The sequence below is a fragment of the Cryptomeria japonica genome, chromosome 3 (genome assembly GCF_030272615.1).
Source record: "Cryptomeria japonica chromosome 3, Sugi_1.0, whole genome shotgun sequence".
In the NCBI taxonomy this organism is placed as follows: Eukaryota; Viridiplantae; Streptophyta; class Pinopsida; order Cupressales; family Cupressaceae; genus Cryptomeria; species Cryptomeria japonica.
Window position 1 is genome coordinate 557874816 of NC_081407.1, and position 22007 is coordinate 557896822.

The 22007-nt window shown below is 38.8% G+C and overlaps 1 protein-coding gene across 1 annotated transcript in view; it reads right to left on the reverse strand.

The window, feature by feature from the left end:
- Positions 1–22007, reverse strand: part of LOC131029903 (nudix hydrolase 10) — a 172139-nt gene that overhangs the window by 23324 nt on the left and 126808 nt on the right. The window lies entirely within an intron of this gene.

Below are 22007 nucleotides of genomic sequence, written 5' to 3' on the forward strand. Positions count from 1 at the left end.
AATTGTTGTTAATGGCAGCAATCTGCAGCAATGAAGGTCTGAACAGCAGCAAAAATGGTGGAGGAAAAATCGCCCAAGTCTCTAATCATGAATTTGCCAACTTTTATCAAAAATTGCTAAATTTGGAAAAAATCGCCAAACTTAGCAAAATCGAAAATCTGAAACTGGTCTTTAATGGCAGCCAAGAGGAATAGATCAGCAAGCTGGAAAAAATGGAGGAAAACAAATCCTCAATCCCACACTTCACAAAAACGCCTTGCTAAAAAAAATTCACCCAACTTGGAGAAAAATCGCTTTCATGGAGACACCTGGCATAAATAATAATAAAATAATGTTGAAGTTCCTCTCATATACTTGCTTTCATCTCTCACTTTCACCACACAAGCAATGCGGGATAAAAAACACTTCTATAAATACTTGCTTGGTGAAACCCTAACTTGCTTCTAGAAGGTTCAAACATTTAATAATTATTGCAAGTTATTAAATTTGTTTTTAAATTTTAAATAATCATTTAATAATTATTTAAAAGCAATCAAAATGGGGCTTATCTGTTAAAATATTCCAATTTAAATCCAACATAAAGCCTCCAGGGGAAAATCGATATAGGTTGGGATTGAGAAATCCCTTCAAAAATCACTCAAGTGTCAAAATTCGCCCCATAGGAGAAATTCGACCCATGCTTGGACAAAAATCCATACTCAACTTCATCAAAATGCACATAAAAACCCTCCCAGGGGAAAATCGATATGAGTTTGGACAAAAATCCAGACAAAAATGCACTCATTTTGCAAAAATCACCCCCCAGGGGAAATTCGATGTGTGTCTGGACAGAAATCCACACTCAAAACTCACTTAGCTTGGAAAAATACCTCGCTGGTGGAAAATCGACCTCAGTTTGGATAAAAATCCGGACTCAAAACTCTTCATAATACTCCCAGTGGAAATTCGATCCCTGTCTGGATAAAAATCCGGACAAAAATCCTCACAAAAATGCTCAGGTGAAAATCGACCTATGTCTGGATAAAAATCCGGACAAAAAATCCTTACTTAGTCGTCACAAAAATCCTGGTGGAAAATCGACCTAGGCATGGAATTATCCTTGCATTCCAGTCCGCACTCCCAGGGGAAATTCGATGGCAGTCTGGATAAATCCTGACACTTAGCCAAATTTTAGCATTTCCGGGGGAAAATCGCTCCAGGTGTGGATAAACAATGGGGGAAATTAGTGGCTAGTATGGATTCCAGGGGAAACCCATGTGTAGTATGGATTTTGAGTGGGGGAATGGGTTGGATAGTCTGGAATGTGAGGGGAAAATCACCTCTAGCATGGATTTTGACCTTTTAACCCTTGGAATAAGGATTTCCCTTAGGATTTTATCATTTTAACCACTCAAAATCACTTAGCGACTTTAAATTTGACTGGACTTATACTAATTTTCCAAAAATATGAGCGAAATGCTAGGAAAATATTGGAATAAAGTGCGAAACCAACTTAAATATTACCTTAGGCGTGAGAATACAACTCCAAAAGGTCTGTGAATACCTTGGCACTTTAAAATCACTTATGTGCATGTTTAAAAACACGTTAACGTTCAATAGGTCTAACACTTAGCAAAACTTAGGATCATTAAAAATACCATCTTTTGCAACTTGATCCTAACACTTCAAAAACCCTAGACGGCACTAGGCATGATCAAAACTCTGAGACTCAGGCATGGGAAACGCAAAATTGCCCACTAGGCAGCCAAAACCCTAACCTAACAACGCAGGAAGCTGGAAAAGAGGGGGTCCCCGTTAGCAATGGGGCGATGTGTGAAAAGGTCACAACAGGACCTAAAATTGAAAAATTAGCATCTTTGCAATGCCCTATACAATCAATTTCTCTAAGGAAGTATTGGCCCTCTGCACATGTGACAATGATGTTGATGAGTGGACGATGGCTAATGTCCATCCACCCATTTATACCTATGTTGCACCCCGATGCCACCCAACATGCCTTCATCTTCTCCATCAAAATATTGATCTTGGAATAGCACTTGTCCAAGATCGAGGTCCTCATTTTTGTCTCACCTTGTGGCACATAAGATGTTCCTCCCTTCGCCACCATAGCCATCATCTCCCTATAATAAGCAGACCGTGTAACATGAAATGGAATGCCATTGGCAAAGAAGAACTTGCCAATGGATTCATTTATCTCATCTCTTAGCTGCAGATTAAACATATCACCAATGGGGTTACTTTGTGGTGTCTGCAACCTACATTACCCTGCCCTGGCGGCACCAGAAGTGGAAGTGGATGGAGATCCAAACATCATTCCTCACATCTGCGAAGCATGAGAAGTATGTGGCGGATTCTAGCTGTGTTGAAGGGCTGTGCTAGCAGACAAAGTAGTAGGCGTTGAAAAATTTGTGTCATCTGGAACCCCCCAAAGCCTGTTAAACTCAATTCTGCTTTATATTTTTAGCTTCCTCCAAAAACTTACAATGTCTCACACCTTTTCCTATCCAAAAAAGAAAATGTGCATTCACCCTACTGATGCTACCAAACCATTCAGTGTCACAAATGTTGCACTTCCACTTTCTGGTTCCCCCACCTGAATGTGATGTGCCTTGTACTGATATTCTTGAAGCAAATTGTTTGAGAGGAGACTTAGGATCAAAAAGGACCCCTAGCATACTATGCCAACAACTCTGAAGGGCAACCTATACTAGCTATTGCACTCGCCATAGAACTAGATTGGGCTCCAGGATCAGCCCCATGGTCACCCCCCTCATTTTCAAGTTCAAATTCTGAATCATTCTCACTATGAGAATGGGTTTCCATCCCATCCTCACTCATGTCTTGGGAGCTCATTGTGAAATTGACACTGCATTTCACAAAATAAAAATAAATAAAAAAATCAGCCTAGTTTAACAAATAAATTTATTTTCCTATTCATCTCAAAATCAGATTTGATGTTGAATCTTGAGGGCAAAATGATGAATGAATCATTTTGCTCTCAAGATTCAACATCAAATCTGATTTTGACATTTTGAGATGAATAGGAAAATAAAAATAAAAATTTAGAGCTAAACAAACAAAAAACCAAAAATAACATTGAAAATCAGTAAATAAAACCAAAAGTAACTGGAAAAACCCTACCTTGTGCTTGAATTATCTCTCCAAAATGTAGTAGAATCTTCTTCCTCCTCTTCTTCTTGCTTCTTCTCACTCCTATCACACTTGCAATCACTTTTCTAACTCCTTCAATCCTCTCCTACAAGTTTTTCCTCCTCTTCAACTTGCTGGAAAAAAAGCAGTCTTTCAAAATGAGAGTGAAATCAACAAAAAACATGGTTTTTTGTTGTTTTGGGGGAAAGGGTGGGGCCCACGTCCAATTAGGGTTACCCCCCAACCCCCAAAAATGTCAATTTTTTTTTTAAATTTTAATTTTAAAATTTGCATTTGGCGTGGGGCAACGGGAGACACCTGGGCGTCTCCCTGCCCCTCAAGAAACATCGAGACATCTCCCAAGGAGACTTGAGGACATCCCCACGTCTCCTTGGGAGACGCAGAGATGTTTCCCCGTCTCCGGTGGTGGTGGCGGGACGGCGGGGGACATCGCGTCCTCGTCCCCCCGTCTCTGAGACACAGCCAAAAAAGGGGGGGGACGCATCCCCGTGGAACGCTATCAAAGAGCCTTGTAGGGAGTCTATTGTATACTATGATTGTCTACTAAATTGCTTGTACAGTGCACAACATATTCAAATGTACAGTTTTTTGAATAAGGAAAATCAGGTTTTAAGGGACCCGAAACCCGCTTACATTACGAAGGATGAGCATGAAAGAAACTAGACAAGACAAGACCTAGACAAAAAAACTGCAAAAAAACCAGCATAAAAACCAACAGCTAGGACAAAAGGACAACACAGAGCCAGCGAGAAACTAGCATCCAATATCCAGCATTACATATCAAATAAAAACTTTTATAGACTCCTCTGCATTCTGAACCAACAGCATCATGGCCTTAGCAGCTTCTCTCAGATCGTTGTTCTCCTGTTTCAGCTGAATATCTTTCGTCTTTGTCTCCATATCACTGGTTGTCTGCCTGGTCCTTCGCCTGGAGATTTGATGAGTAGAGCTGCAGGTCGGTATATCATCAATGATTACCAAATCCTTAATCTGAATTTTCCTCTCTAAGTGATCCACCAAGGCATTCATGTTTTGAGACGAGATTCTCAAAAAACTTTGTACACCAATATTCAAATGTACAGTTATTGGTGGTTACAATCACTATACATTTCAACACACACCATGCAAAAAACTACATGTTGGTTGAAAATTTTGTACACTTGGGAAGGCGTGCAAAAATGTGTTAGAGTTGTCTTGTATTAGCTAATAATTATTTGTTTAATTATTAGTCTATTATACTCTACGCTTAAGCTAAACTTAGGCCTTTAATAATATTGTAGATATTTAATAATTATTCTAATTATTAAATACTCTTTATCTCTTCAGGATTGCACATCTTTAGGGTTTTCTCATACTCCTGTCATAAGGATTGTATTGTAACTTTATTATTCATTCCCTCTCTGAATGATAATCTCTATTTCAGAGCCTTTTTTGTGTTTTGTCTCCAATCTTCTCTTGTGACAGGTATTCTTACATACAGATGCTCTTGGGATCTTAGAAGTTGTACTTTCTCAACTTTTTCATAGTATCAGACCTTTCATCTACTGCTGCTTGTTCCTGATTTTTTTTCAGAAGATTTTCTCTAGAGGCAAGGGTTTCAATTCTTTTTCAGAGGTTTTAGTTTGGATCTGGGGTATCTTTTTTGTTTCTGGGCATTTTGAGCTCAAACGGACCTCGCCATTGAGCTCAGAACACCCAAAAACCCCCATTTTCATATAAAATTTGTCCAGTTTGGACAACTTTAGCTCTGGGAAAAAAATTGAGTTTACCCTTTGCAGGCACGTTTTCCGAGGCAAAAATTAAAAAAAATTAAAAAAATCTTTTTTTCAGCAATTTAATGACCTGCCTAGGCCGAGCCGCCACCGCGACGGTTTGTGGAGCCGCAAGTGGCCTCCAAGCCCGCCACAACCGACGATCTCCCATCGCCGCTGGCCGCCAGTCTGTCGGCAGCCGCAACGGTCGGTTAACCGCCCGGCCGCTCGATCGCCTTCCGCCCGAGGCCGTCGTCACCCGTTGCCTTCCGCCCGGGGCCGCCGCCACCCAAAGCTCGACTGCCGCCTAGCCAGAGCGTCGCCTCTCCTCCTCTTGCTTCCTCCTGCAAGCCCTTTTAACAGGGGGGAGGTTTTTTTGTCCTAACTTGGGCAAACGGAGTTAGATTTTCGAAAATGAATAGGCACCAGAAAGCTCTTTTTGAGCTCTACTCAGATCTGGAGGTGAGATTTGCTGATGTTTTCATCTAGTACCTGTTTTTTGCCGTCCAAGTCAGCGCTCTTTTCTGCACTCCGAGAGCCATATCTTGGGCAAACTGACTCCGTTTTCAGAAAACGAATAGGCGTCGGAACAGGCTTGGAGAGCTCTTCTCAGATTTGGAGTTATCTTTTCCACAAAAGTCACCAGGTACACAAGATAGTGTTTGACACATTTTCCTTGCTCTAGTCTTCTTTTCTGGCTCTCAAATTGTACTATTTTCTATAATCTACTTCAAAAAATCTGAACACCTAAACTCAAAAAAAAAAAAAAAAAAACCCTTCTGCATCTTTTGTCTAGTCTGAAAGATCACTTAATTAAAAATATCAAGAGCAAGTCCAGGTTCAGGTACAGGTACACATGGCAGATTCTTCAGTTGAGCTTCTTACATCCCAGAACTATCACCTCTGGAAAGCTCATATGACGAGGCTTCTCAGATCAAGGGGGTTGTGGTCCTGTTTGGATGTGGATCAGCAGCTGTTGCAGCGTCCTTTTGAGATTCTTCAGCACCAGAATAAGATGGTGTCATCTCCTTACATGTTTCAGACAGCTTGCTTTTTCACCTTGATGGTTTGCTCACTCCTCAGGCTATGTGGTCCAAATTTGAAACTCTCTTTGGTACTATCAATGAGTTCAGAGCATTACAGATTGAGGCAAAGCTCTCTTCCTTGTTACCTGAGTCTTTTCCTAACATTGAGGACTTTCTGAACAAGTTCAAAACCACCAGATCTATCCTACACAATTGTGGTAAAAATAAGACAGACCTAGAGTGTATCTACCTGATTCTCTCTAAGCTTCGAGGTCCCTATCTAATATTTGCTTCCACCTTTTATTCTACTATGGATGCATTGGGTACACGCTTCACCATGCCTACTTTTGATGTGTTATGTGATCACTTGACTCGTGAGCAGGCAAACCTATCTCAGTTGGACACTCTCACAGGATCAAAGCCAAAAGCATTGGTTGCTCAGACATCTAAAGAGAACAAGAAGCAGAAACCGAAGCCTAAGAAGGATTCAACTGGCAGTGAGCGTTCCTCCAAGCCACCACCTAAGTCTGATTACAAATCGAAGTCCTATCCCAAACAAGAGCACTCTTCTAAGTCTAGTGAGTCTTCCTCCAAGACTAAGAAGAAGTTAGATGAACTTTGCAGTTTTTGTGGCAAAGAAGGTCATCTAGTTTCTCGTTGTTGGAAACGATTAGAGGCCTTGAAGGCAGCAATGCAGTAGTATCATATTTCTCCTCCTCAGCCTCCATCTTCCTCTTCTATTGGGAAAGGACATGCTCTTTCTGCACGAGCTATTCCTTCTGCATCCACTTGGATTATTGATTCCAAGGCTTCTCACCACATGACACACTCACCACAACTTGTTATCTAACTTGCTCATAGTAATACTTTACAGATTGCAGTTGGTGACTTCGCACAACTTTCAGTTTCAGGTTCAGGTTTTGTTCCATTGACAGGTGGTTGTTTTCAGGATGTCCTTTTGGTTCCTGAAATTTTGACGAACCTCCTCTCTATTTATCAGATTTGCCATTCTGGCTCTGGTAAAATAGTTGAGTTCTCCCCACATGATGTGGTTATTAGAGAGCTCCATGATCCTGATTTGGTTGTGGCTACTGGCAGTGTTGATCCTGATTCTCGGTTATACCGGTTTGATGGCTTTGAGAGTCCAAATGGTTCAGGTGTTTCTCTTGTAGCACATGCAGATTCAGTGAGCAGACTTTGGCATGAGCGTTTTGGCCATGTCAACTACAGATACTTACAGCAGATGAGCACACAGGCACTTGTTATTGGGCTCCCTCAGATCTCCTATACTTATAGTGTATGTCGAGGTTGTGCACTTGGCAAGCATCACCGCGGTCCTTTTCCTACAGGCAGAGCCACCCGTGCTAAGGCACCCTTGGATTTGATCCACAGTGATCTTATGTCATTTCCGACTCCATCTTTTTCAGGGTCCAAGTATGTGCTCACTTTCATTGATGACTTCTCCAGACGTACATGGGTGTACTTTCTTAAGTACAAGTTTGATGTCTTTGATTCATTTCGAGTCTTTAAGAAATTTGTAGAGAAGCAGTCTGGTCTTTCTATCAAGAGGATACGCATAGATAATGGGAGAGAATATGTGAATAAGGCTTTTACGGATTTTTGCACTGAGCATGGTTTGCAGCATTAGTTATCTGTTGTGTAGTACCCCTGCCCTAATCAATTTCTAATCTTGGTTTAATCTTGGTTAGTTTATCTTAATATAATGTTATAGTCAGATGTTTGATTTAATGCATAGCTGTTGATGTGGTTTTCACACTAGTTGTATGCAAGTTGTTTAGTGTTCCTATTTCGTGGTATTAATATCGGGCTAACGCTTTCATTAAGTTTATATATGTATGCATGTATGACTCTTGGCTGCAGGAGATTTCAGGTACAACGCCGCATGAGTGCGAGGTTCGTCTTCACTTGGATTTGCAGGTTTGAGTGTACCTCTTTAATCCTTAGAGTTGGATTAGGTAGTCGTAGGACCCTAGTTGACCATAGTCGTGCTCAAGTGAGCATCGTCAGTCGTCGTCGGTATTCCCTTTTTGTTTGGGTTTGCGAGTCGTCTGTCTGGTTGACTTTCTTGGTTTGCGTGCTTGGTGTGTATGGTTAAATTGATTAATTAGTCCTTAGTATTTAATTTGATTAAATATGTGTTTGTGCATTAAAGATTAATGGACTAAATTAATCGGGATTTCGTTATGTGAATTATCGTTGATTTGAATTGCTCGATTTAAATTGGGAGCAAGTTCAATTAAATGGTTAATTGTAATATTAAATGTATTATGTTTATGCCTTCGAAAAGAAAGATTTAATTTTAATTGAAATAGAATTAATTTAATCTTTTGGCATTTTTGAAATAGAAAGGTTAAATTTCAGTTGAGTGAGAAAATCAATTTTGAATTGAAAAACAATTTAATTTGTTGATATAGTTGGAAAATAGTAATTTTTGGGAATTATTTTTAAATAAAAATTTTAATTCCAAAAAAAAAAAAAAAATGAAATTTTGGTCAACTCTTCCTTATAACCTAGACTTTTGGAAAATTTTGGAGGATGGATATTTTTGGAAAAATGTTTTGTTGGAAAAATATTTTTTGGATGAATTTGGGGGTTTTGGAAGGAGAAGGATTTCTTGAGCTGCAGGTTGGGGCTCTTCATTAGATCCTTTCCAGGAATGCTTACTGAGGTAGGAATTCTGGTTACCAGTTAATTATTGTTTAAATTTAAAAAAAATGGGCATTGGATGTTCTTCATGCTATTTGGTTTTAATTTCTCCATTGATTGCCTCAAGGTTATGAATCATTGTGGAATTAGTTGGTATTGGTTTATCGTTTGCATCCTTGCATGGAAAATGAGCTTTCTTATGCCCAAAAGAATTATCCTTTCAATTTTGAAAACCTCTCATATTCTGGAAATTTCTGTGTTGTTTTAAAAATAAAATAAAAAAAGTAAGTTCCATATGAATACCTTCAATTTCATCCTTTAAATCAGAGATATCTGTTTGTGGTTGAATATATGGAAGTTAATAGATCTTATTTGGCAAATAGGCTGTTGATTTAAGAGAACCTGGGTTTTCTTTGAAATTGCAATTGAAGAATAAAATAAAATTTAATTATTTTAGTCTCTGCTGAGACTGGCTGGAACTGTTGATTTTTTTTAACAGTGATTTTTTTTCTTTTAAATTTAAAATAAAATAAATAAATAAATTAAATAATTGTTAATTTATTGGGGAGCTGCGTATCCCATTGGGATAGCAACGCACCCCAAGGGGTGCTGCGTGCTTCCCTTTGGGAACAGCAGCGCTCCCTTTGGGGATGCTGTGTGCTCCCTTGGGAAGCAGCGCTTCCCCTTTGGGGCTGCGTCAGCTCCCATGGGGACCACGTGGGGTCCACGTGGAAACCCCCCCCTTTTTAATTTGTATTTTTTTTAGTTTAAAAAAAAAAAATTAATAAATAAATTAATTAATTTTAAAAGTTTTTTTTATAAAGTGTTTAATTAATTATTAATTAATATTAATATATATTTATCAATGGGAATAAATGTATATATGTTGATTAGTACTTAACTGGATTATTATGCAATATTAAATATTAATTGTGTATATTTTATTAACCGTAGGGTTATAAATATTTATGAATTAATATTTAATCCTTTTGGACCTATAATATTAGGGGAGCATCTTCTGAAAAAGATGAAATATTGTTTATATTGGAAAAAATTTCGAGATAAAACATACTTTATTCAAGAATATATATTGTTTGAAGATTTTAATGATATAGGCCATCTGGAAATGTTAGAAATGAATATTTAACCCTTGGACATTATGAATTTAAACGATGTGCTTTTGGAAATTTAATTAAGTATCATTTGGGAAAATTGTTTAGTTACTGATATTCTCATTTAGTAAAATGAATGGTTAATTTATATTTTTCCTCTGTTTGAGATATAGACAATGGTACTATTGCAAATTGTGATATTGTATTCACCTTGCAATGATGATTTCCTGCTAGTGTATTTTTGGAAACATAGATCATGTAGAAAACTTGATCGACTTTTAACGTTTAGATCAATTCGGAAAAGATTGTATCTGCTGGATATTGTCTATGCGAGTTTAATTTCTGTATTCGCTTTTGCTTATGTAATGGCAAGTCGTGCTTTGTTTGATAGGTCCCTGTCGTATGGATTGATTGGGGCACCTGTTTCAGTCCTCGGTTCCGAGTTGACTGTTGTTTTGTGGTAGTGTCGTATTTGGTCATATCCTTTGTGTGGGTGTCGAATGATGATTCGTGGTTGACCATAGTTGGTCAGGTCTCTAGTTAGAGTACCATCTGTCAGTGCACCTCGTATGAAGTCATGTTTGACCAAATGGTGGATTTCTCCATTTTGAACTCCGTTCGTCTGACCATGTCTATTCCTTGGTTCTTGAGTTCGTCTGAGTATAGTCTAGTGTCGTATGGGAAAGTGGCTTTCGATTGGGGGCCGCGCCCAAAGTGGCTGCTGGGTAACCCATCGAAAGTGAGTCTAATAAGTGATAACCTAACAGTAGATTAGAATGTAATCTCTAAGTAAGATAATTGTGCCTCACACATGGGACGAGTGCTTACACAGACTCGACATGCTATGAGAAGGCCTGAAATGGCAAACCATCATCCTTGTCTTCACGAGAGGATGTGTGGGTCCACATGAGGCTTGGATGGGCCGGAGGCTCGGATTAGGTTGCCAGGGTAACCCAGTGTATGGGGCCGGGACCTATGAAGACCTGCCATGGTAACCATACCAGGTTGTGTGATGACACTTGTCCCTACGTTCGTTAGTGTGTTGTCGTTTTGTCCTGTTAGGAGCACGTTTGTGGGTCGTCCTTTTGTCTATGCCCTTGTGAGTATCGGGTTTCATGTTAGACCTTGGGTGGTGATGACTCAGTTTTGTGGATGCTCCAATGGACCTTTGTATTAGCTTTGATTATGTTCAGCTGGATCCTTTTCTTTTCAGGGATCGTTTATGTATTAATTGACCGATGCGGTCGCTTGTATATTGTTTATGTTTCGCCTTGATGGCCGGATTGTAATGGTGTAACCTCTTGTATTCTTAACTTTATTAATTATCAGAGGGGTCTTGCAGTTGAGCAGACCCAGAGATGTAGCCCTTTAGGGGTGAACTCCGAGATCATTATGGTGTTATGTGATGTTATTCTCTTATGTTTCCCTTATTCAACTTTATCATGTATGAATAGCTTATGTTAGAATGTATTAGTGGATAAGATGGAATTAACTTTAAATGCTTATATGCAGTCCTTTCTTGAATGCCATTTTGATCGAATGCATAAGTGGTTTAGATGAGTTTTATCGTAGATGCATGTATGCAATCGTCTTTTAAAATGCAATAAATTGGAATATGAAAGAATGTAACTTAGAGTAATGGAATATATTCAGTTGTTGTTAAGGAAATTAAGTATGCTTGAAAAGATCTCATAAGTTTATGATGAAATTCTTGTGTGTTAGAATATTAGATGCATGGCTTTTATTTTAATGAAAAGTATGAATGAAGGATATAGATCAATCTAAATGGATGAACCTTTTCTTGTGAATTATATATTTCCATCTTTTGAAAGAAATTATCTTGATTAAGAATTATCTCGTTATTAAGATAATCAACTTATTGGATTAATTGTGTGAGTTAATGAATTGTGAAATTTAAGTAATCTCGTTGGGAAACTCTTTAGGTGTTAGTTGATGTCTTCCGCTATGTAATCTGAATCTTTGATATCTTGTTGTATCTTAATGTGGTGTAACTTTAAAAAAAAAATTATTGCACTCTATTCTTGTGTTTTGGCTTATCCCTTCGGGGTTTCCTGGCGGGGCATTACATGTTGCTCACACCCCTTAGCAGAATGGTGTTGCTGAGAGAAAGAACAGAACAGTAAGGGAGATGGCCAATTGCATGCTTCAGTCACGTTCTATGCAGCCTGCTTTTTGAGCTGAGGCAGTTAATTGTGCCACTTATATTCAGAATCGGATGCCTCATAAGGCATTGTGCAAGTTGACTCCTGAGGAGGCTTGGTCCCATGTCAAGTCTGGTGTTTCTTCATTCCGAGTTTTTGGTAGTGAGCCTTGGGCATTTATTCCAGATGCTCAAAGGAAAGCCATGGAAAGGAAGAGTCGACCACTCATTTTTGTTGGCTATTGTGAGGATGTTAAGGCGTACAGGTTGTTTAATCTTGATTCTAGAGAGGTCCTAATTAGGCGGGATGTCCAGTTTGATGAACGCCTTCCTCAGATGGATTCTCCATCAGCAACTTCTCCCTCACTGCCTCCTCCTCCCTCTTCATCTTTTGAGGATTCCTTCTTCCTTGAGGATGATGCAGATGATGGTCCACCTTCACCACCACCATCACCACCACCACCACTACCCGCTGCTCAGCCTTTGCCCAAATGGGCCCGGTTTACAGTTGATGCTGCTAGTTCTATGGCAAGTGATTCTACTGATACTTATCGTACTCATGCACAGACATTTGGTTCTAGTCTTCTAAGTCATGCCATTTTGGATGATCCTCAGAAATTTTCAGAGGCGACAGGTCACCCAGAGTGGGATAGGGCCATGGATGAGGAGTATTCTTCTTTGATGAAGAATCATACTTGGGATCTTTGTACTCTTCCGCGGGGAAGAAAGTTGGTTTGGTGCAAGTGGTTGTACTGTACCAAGTATGTTGCAAATGGTTCTATTAATAAATATAAAGCTCGTCTTGTTGCAAAGGGGTTTTCTCAGGTGGAGGGTATTGATTACTCCAAGACCTTTGCTCTTGTCGCCAAGATGAATTCTATTCGCTTTGTACTTTCTCTGGCAGCTTCACGGGGATGGGCAGTTTTTTAGATGGATGTGAAGAGTGCTTTCTTGCATGGAGACCTTCGTGAGGAGATCTATATGGAGCAGACTCAGGAATTTGTGCAGGATTCCTCTTTGGTTTGCAAACTTCGACGTTCATTATATGGTCTCAAACAGGCTCCTCGGGCCTAGTATGAGAAGATGGACTCTTTCTTGCTTTCCACACTCTTTACACGTCGTTATTCCGATCCTACAATCTACATTCAGCAACAGGGGGATGATATAGTTATTCTTGTGCTCTATGTTGATGATCTTATCATTACCGGTAGCTCATCCTCCTTGATTCAGGATATTCAGCGAGCCTTGATGGAGCAATTTGAGATGACAGATCTTGGCCTTCTGCACTATTTTTTGGGCCTACAAATTATTCATTCTTCCGATGGGATTTTCATACTTCAGCAAAAGTATGCTCTTGATATGCTTCACAGATTTGACATGCTTACTTGCAAGCTTGCACCCACACCATTTCAGTCAGGTGTTGTTTTGTCTACCACTTGTTCTACACCTTCTGTGGATTCTACCTTATATAGGCAGTTGGTTGGCAGTTTGTTGTACCTGACCCATACCCGCCCGGATCTTTCTTTTGTGGTTGGTCGTCTCTCGGTTCTCCCATGATCCTCATGAGAGCCATTGGCAAGCAGCCAAACGTATTTTGAGGTACATTTGGGGCACTACACAGTTTGGCATTCACTATACTTCAGGATCCCCTCACATTGTTGGCTTCACTGACTCAAATTGGGTTGGTGATGCTCAAGATCGGAAGTCTACTTCTGGCTATGTTTTTTGCCTTGGTTCTGGTCCTATCACGTGGTCTTGCAAGAAGCAGTCTGCTATTGCATTATCATCTACAGAGGCTAAGTACCAAGCAGCGGTGTTAGCTAGTCAAAAGGTTTTATGGCTTCGACAGTTGATGACTGAGTTTGGGTTCCCTCCTGATAGTCCCACTATTCTTTGGTGTGACAATCAGGGTGCCATTCACCTTTCCTGCAACCCAGTGGAGCACTAGAGGTCTAAACACATTGAGCTTCACATGCACTTCATCCGACAATTGATTCAGGATGGCTTTCTCATCTTGGAGTACATTCCTACAGAGGAGCAGGTTGCTGATATCTTCACTAAACCTTTTGCATCTTCGCGCTATCTTCAGTTGCGCTCTATACTTGGGGTGAAGGAAGTTGTCCTAGGGGGGTCTCATTGAGGCCTTCCTTCCTTCATGCTTTTTCCCATCTCTTTTTGGTGTAGAGTTTTTTCCCATGTGGTTTTCTCTATTTCTTCGTTTCATAGAGATTTGATTGTGATTGGGTACCTCATCAAGCTTTGTTGCCGGGACCCAAATTTTCTTTTGCCTTCTTCTTGTAGTTGCATTTTTGCTTTCCTGCATTTAGTTTTTAGCTACTCCCTAAGTTCATCTTAAGGGGGGGTGTTAGAGTTATCTTGTATTAGCTAATAATTATTTGTTTAATTATTAGTCTATTATACTCTACGCTTAAGCTAAACTTAAGCCTTTAATAATATTGTAGATATTTAATAATTATTCTAATTATTAAATACTCTTTATCTCTTTAGGGTTGCACATCTTTAGGGTTTCTCATACTCCTGTCATAAGGATTGTATTGTAACTTTATTATTCATTCCCTCTCTGAATGATAATCTCTCTTTCAAAGCCTTTTTTGTGTTGTCTGCAATCTTCTCTTGTGACAGGTATTCTTGCATACAGATGCTCTTGGGATCTTAGAAGTTGTACTTTCTCAACTTCTTCATTATGGTTTTAGCTACAGCGTGTGAGTTTAAAACTCTCCTAATTTTAAGGGAAGGCTCTCCCTTTCCTACTTTTTCTAATTGTTACAAATTAACTACAACCTATAAACACTAATTTAACTTGGGTGAGACAACATCCTTTTCTCCTTTTCAAAAAGATGATATTATTTTCTCTTTTTTCAGAAAAGAACTACGACTTAGAATAATAAATTTAGAAACATTCAAGAAATGTCAACAATTACAAAAATGCTTATACAATAAGAAGCAAAGTTTCCATAAAAGCACAAAGTCTTTCGTCGCTTCCCCGGGATAGGAAAATAGAAACAAAAGCTCAAAATCTTCAACTCTTCTACTATCCAATCAACCTTCTAAGATGATTTGTATGGTAACAAAGCACAACATATAGCAGCTCAAAGTCTATCAATACAATGCACTTCTAAACTGCTTCAGAAAAGAATAATTACAAGCACAAAGTCTTGTAGCTTCTTCCTATCATGAACACTTAACTATGCTAATTTAACCCTCAATATTTGCAGCACAAAGTCAACAAGAAATCGGATTAAAGCTCTTTCCAACAACCTTACTAGAATCTAAGTATATGGCATATGCAGAAATATATATTACTGTAACATAGAAATACAATGAGTATATGAACAAAGTATCAACACAAAGTCTGAAAACTCAAATGTTGTCCTTATATTGCTTGAGAGTCAAAGTTACAAATATAAAACACAGTTTTTATCGCTATAAATTTCTATAGAGTTTTTCTTGCTTGCCAAAAAAGATCCATATTGCAAAAAGTGGGAGAAGTCCAACTAACTAAGACTTATTCCATAACTAACTATGGCTTATTCCAATTGCAGTCCTATTGTCTTTCAACTTGTAATTTGTTTACATGTAATTACAAGTTACAAGAATACAAGTAATGTGATTACTTGCAATTACAAATTTTGATATCACATGTAATTTGTCAAAGAAAAATTACATACTACAACAAAACAAAAACATGATTTAAGTGTCAAGAGACATTTCCCATCACTCCCTATTTTTGGCCATGAAAGCTTGGAATTTGCAAATTGACTACTGCAATTCATCAAGATCCACACTCGTTGTATTTCTTCCAACAACAACAATTTTGATGATGACATCAAAATATCTTATTGTTGCTACTAGATGTTCCTCAAGAACAGTTTGCATCTTATCAAGAAAGGTTTGGTAATTCACAAGTTTATTGATTGAAGCCACTATAAACTGTTTAGATTTAGGCTCCTGGTGAAGCCTTGACACCAACTCAGTGAGTATCAAATTTTCAAGAAGCAACTCTTCATCTAGACTTACCATCTTGCAGGACATTTTCTCAAAACTAGAAATTACATCCTGCTCCATTTTAGTACTCATTTCTAGAGCAGCTTCCACATCTTTAATCAAGTCCTTGATAACCAATGACTTATTGATCATGAGCTCTTCAAATTCAATGTACCTTTCTCTAGTTGGTATCACAGTGTTGTTGCACAAGATCTCTAACTTCACTTGATCCATCCCATGCCAAATTTTCAAATCCTTTTCCATAGATTCCAGACTTTGATTAAAAGCTTCAAAAGTTTGGCTTAGCTTCATCTTTTCTATTCTCACATTGATCAACACCTATAGAGCTTTCTTTACAACTTGAGTGCTTCGAACTGCCAGTTGATCTACCCAAAAATCAATAGCTTTTTCCTTTTGCACAGCGCTTTCAACTTGTTTGATGGATTCTTTGGAAGTGGAAGAAGTCAAGGGATCCACCTTTTCCGAAGATTTAGTGATCTTTTGGATCACTGAAATGAGTTGTGCATTCTCCTCCTTCAGTTTATCCTTCTCTGCTAAGAGCTCGTCATAACTCTAAACCAATGAGGCTGTTGAGTCTTGAGCATCATGCATCACTCCAGCATGTGTCTATTTTCCTAGCTCCACTCTCGTGAACCTGTAGTCAGATAGCTGCATTTCCCCTTGTTGCTTAGTAAGAGGTTCTACCACCTCTGCATACTTCATCTTAACACATCAGGAGAAATTTCCTACTTCTTCCTCTTAGGAGTGATTGAGTTCAACCATGGTGGCAAATCTAATGAGCTTGTCTCAGTACCAACAACTATAGTTTGGGTAGAAACAAGTTCAGTCTATATTGTAGTTGTTATTCTAGGGGAGGCTTCGGTTTCAACAACAAGAAGTGTTTGCTCGGATGACATATCATGACAGGCTTCAATTATGAACCTATCGAAGCTCATAGCAGAGGTGTCAATCTCAGGAAGTGACATAATTGATAAGTTGGCATATGAAGGATTTACATCAAAAACATTCTCCAAGTTGTCATGTGAGGTATCCATAGGTAACTCTGCAGCTGATGATGAAACAACAGTGCAAGCCGAAACACTTGGCACAACAGGAAAAACATGAATCATAGAAAAAGAATAAACAACTGTGTCTATTGGAGACATAGGGACATCCAATTTGGTGAATGGTCGTGTGAGGGGAGTCTGCGTTCAAAGTAGTGGGAGATTCTAGGGTATTCTCCTCTTGTTGTTCATCCTCAAGATCAATAACTTGGATTTGCACTTGATGCTTCTCTTTCCCTTTCAAAGATACTTCTTCTGGAGGAATAACTAAAGCTCTACTGACTCTAAGCTTGATTCTCGTACTAGAAGAAGCACCTTCTTTGGTCTTGGCTCTTATTTCAGACTTACACCCAACGGGTCCTACTGAATCATCCTCTGCTCCAACCTTAATCTTTATTGTTTTAAGGTCATTGCTCTTCAACCAAGCACCGGTATTAGCAAGGATAGATTGAAATCTATCAAAGATTGAGGTGGATTATTTTTGCAACCACTATATAGATGGAAGAGGAGCCTTCGTAACCCTTTGCTCTGTATACTCTGAATCAAGTATTTTTATGTCATCTACCATGCCTTTCCGAATCTTAGTTAGATTCAGATCTACAATTTGTTCCAAGGTGAGCCTGCTATAGTCCATCTGCCTAATGTCTTCCTCTATACAAAGATTGACCCAAATATCCTCGATGTGATGCACATGAGTGAAGGCCCTTTTGATTCTATCTTTCATACCTCGGTAGTCAAAATCCTTCCTAGCCTTGAACTTCTTCAACTTAACCTCCTGAAGCTCTGTTTCCATTGCTTTGGCTCTTGCTGAAGTTGTCAAGGAGTATTTGCCAATCTGCAGTGGAAATGTGAAGATATATTAACTCCTGACTTATGCTAAGCTAACCGGTATGCATGAACTACCATCAGTTGTCTCCCCAATTCCATCAGAATGATCCTATCAGTGGGATATCTTGGAAGCATATTTGGATGACCTTCAAAACAACCAACTCTCATGTAAGTGAAAGTCAGGAATTGGAGGAATAGGCATCCGTATTCATTCACCTTTTTCCAAGCTTCCTTAGACACTTTTGTTTTTAAGTGTCTTATCAAACAGAAACATGAAATGACCAAAGAAAGCATACTGCACCCTCTTGTAATGAACCCTGCTAGGTCTCAAGGTGAGTTGATCATAGTATTTCCACACTAGTATCAGTGACCTGCCACTCTTGGTAGAAAGACCTGGAAATTGTCTTAGTGATGCTACTATGTATACCAAGTAGGTATTCATGTAGAATGTGAGAGTGGTTGGAACTTGTGAGAGTTGCTCGCATAGATTGATCACTTCGCCCCAGAAATATGTAACTGAGCCTTCCTCATAACCACGATGTATTTATACATCTAGACCTCAAACACATTAGATTGCTTCAACCCCATTATCCTACTCAAGAATGTGATCATGTCACTGATTTCTTCATTGAAATCAAAACGGTACAACTTGGGCCATCGAGACAAGCAGATTTTGGGTGTTTTAAGCCACTTGGAATTAATGTGCCTTATGCAATCTCCCTTTTTCTAGATTATAGTGATCAAGAGCACTCTTCATGGTGACGTCCGCATACATTGGTGCAGCAGGAACCTTAAAGATTTTGTCAATGGTTTTGGCATTTAGTCTGATGACAACATTGCCATCATCATCCTTGATTGTCCTAGACTCCTTATCAAAATGAGCAGCACAAGCAAGGACAAACTCTGGTTCCAAGGAAACCAAGTGAATATGACTGCTCAGAAGCAATTGCATTCCATGATATGTTGACTTTTTTGCCCTCTCAAGGAACTCGGACATATCAACATGCCCAATCTATGTATCTTTGATTTCATCAACAGAAGAACTCACCTGAGAAAAAGAAATCTCATTTTGGTATTTGTCATATTTGAACTTCATCCTCTTGTTTGAAGGGGATGTTGGTTCCTCTATCATTGAACAGGTATCTGAAATGCTGCGATGAAAACCCCAAAGAGTTAAGACATCATCACAAGCTATTGGAGAAGCCATGATACCTTCTTTAGAGGAAAGAGTTTGTAAAACAATGCCCAAATCTTGACCTATCATGATATTTTATCACGGAGAAGGGAAAAATGAGTGGACTAGCTTGTATGACATGTTATGAACAAGACACATATGGAGACAAAAGGCAAATTTCAGATCTTTGGAGGTGGAATGCAAGTGCAAATGGAACATAGTTAACCTGGAATATGGAATTTGTGGAACAAAAATTGGGAAGAACGAAAGGAATGAAGATGCTTGCACCTGCAATCGAACCCTGAAGACCTGAATGCAAGTGAAGATGATTGCTAAGGAGGCTATTAGCTTGCAATCGGGGTTCCAAGACTCGATTGCAAGTGAAACATATAAAATGTTCATACAATATTGGCTTGCAATCGGGTTTTGCAAGCCCGATTGCAAGTGCAAGGGAAACATGAATGTAGGTGATAGGGTAACATGCTTGCAATCGAGTCTCTAAAACCCGATTGCAAGTATAATGCAATATGATAGGACTTGCAATCGGGTTCTAGAGACCCGATTGCAAGTAATGACAACTTGCAAAAGAAAGATAACACTTGCATACTTGTAGTCGGGTTTCTAGAACCTAATTGCAAGTGAAACACGATCGCATGACAAGGGAACAAGAACAAAGAATACGCCACCAGGTTCCAAAACCCCAAAGTTAATGCATTCAAAAATCAAAAGAAAAATGTGATGGAGGAAGAAACAAGGGCTTGCACAAACAAGAGCTTGGAACAAACCAAAAACAGAAACAAACAAAGAAATGGAGACAAAAACGCTTACCTTGAGATGAACTTCCAAAAAGAAGTGAAAAAGCTTGCCCAAATCTCAAATGTGGCTCCAAAGAAAGGGACTAAATGAAGCTTCAACACTCAATACAAAGGCTTGTTGGCATTATTGATGAATTGATTATGTGTTGCATTGATGTCAACACTAGCTGTTATGATTGGTTACCGACAGACAGGTTTTGGCTACCGGTAGAAGATCTAGTGTTACTGGCAGAAGAGATTATCTATTGGACACTTCCGGCATGTTTGGATCAGTGAAGTATGTTTGATTTCATGTGTTATATGCTCCATGAGCATGTTTTGGTCAATTGGTATTGGCTTGGTAATCGGATGCTATCATACACTCTAGTAAACCCTTACCGACATTGGTTTAAGGCTTACAACAAAGCTTTCATTGAGGAATCGTGACAGGATGCATAATTGGTGTTGGTGCAGCTTCTTCATCGATTTCAGGATGCTGAAGATGTTCTTTGATCGTGCTTCAACTGCTTGAAGACATTTCTTTGGCGTGGTGGACCCAGAATAGGTCCGATACCTATCTAGGTTATGGACCAGTATCATGCTAACATGTACTCTACACGTTATCAGGATGTTTCAAGATGATTTATGGATTTTTTATTATTGTTTTGGTCTTAAGCCGACATGGCATATCATTGTAATAAGGAATTATGTAATGATCTTATTGTAATATCTTTTAGGTGGCCGACCTAATCGGTTTAGGCCTTAGGGTTTGTATAAATAAGAGGTAGAAACTCTTTGTAATGTATCATGGTCATTGGAAAGGTCATGGTCAAGGAATGTAATGTGCAAATATTGTAACATCATTTAGGAAGAGGAGTTGGTCGATCATTGGTGATCGAATTGGATTCAGAAGAGGATTTAGTCCTCCGGCATTGAGCTTAACCGGGACTGTAATCAGGCATGGTAGATGCTATTTCTGGCAGTTCACTCTATTGGATTGTTGTCCATTTATCTTGAGATGGTTGTAGCCTCTCTGTAGTCAATGAGACTCTTTTGTAATGAGCAGTACGCTCTAGGCAGTGTGCCTTCGTGAAAGTGCAGGCCCCTCATTGTAACAAATACTTTCTACAGAAGTATCATCTGACTGTGGGTAGGCTTCCCACCGTGGTTTTTCCCTTTCCGGGTTTTCCACGTACAAATCATGGTGTTATGTGGTATGGTTGCTTTACATTGATTATTTGGTTAATTGTTAAATTGTATTGTTTATCGGTATTTGTTCCTACGGCATCTGTATGTGCTTTACCGGTACTTGATTTGTTTGAGGTTGTATTGTGGATTAAAAGTTATAATCTGTTAACAACTGATTCACCCCCCCCCCCCTCTCAATTGTTCACCGGTTATCCTAACAAGGCTCATATAGACGCTTGAGGAAAAACAATCCTTCTCTAACCCAATGACCGGTGAAAAAAATGAAATGCCTCCTTTAATGCGGGATCAAAAGAGGCCAAAAACGAAAAAGAAAAGGAGAAGCAAATCAGGTTTTGGAATACTCAATACAAGCAATAAAACTTCATTTCATTTTTTTATAAAGTGAACTTGTAATCTGGTCCTAGAAACCCGATTGCAAGTAAAATATACTTTATAAAAACAAGCTAACTTGTAATCGAGTTTCTAAGACCTGATTACAAGTAAAGTTAGTTGACTTTCAAATTGAATAAAATGTCCCTACTTGCAGAGAGGGACTCAAAACCTGATTTTGAACAAAAGGCGAGGAAAACGAAAGCAAAGGGCGACAACAACTTGGACTGAGATGACAAACACACCCACTAATGGTTAGACATAAACCAATACGAGTTTTAAACTTCGTAAAACATTCCTTAGAGAAGAAAACTACGAATTTTGAGTAAAAATTTGTAGGGGTTGTCCATTTTGAAAATTCAAAAATTAAGACAACACTACACACATTCAACATCGTGAAATCAACAAGTTTCCCTTTTTCTCAGCAAACATTCCTTTTTACTAAAACTGTTCTGGCTGAACAAAAGAAAAATCAGCAAGTAGGATGGCATTCCTCTTTTTTAGTGCCACCAAAAATATGGAAAAGTTCCCTTCACATTACACGATGTCTCATTTTGTTCTTTACTTTTCGACTAGGAATCTGACTTCTTTTTATAGGTGGATGATGTAGTACTAATTAGTGTTATTTTGAGCTTCTTATTTTATTTCAACTATTTAGTTAATTACTTGTCAACTTT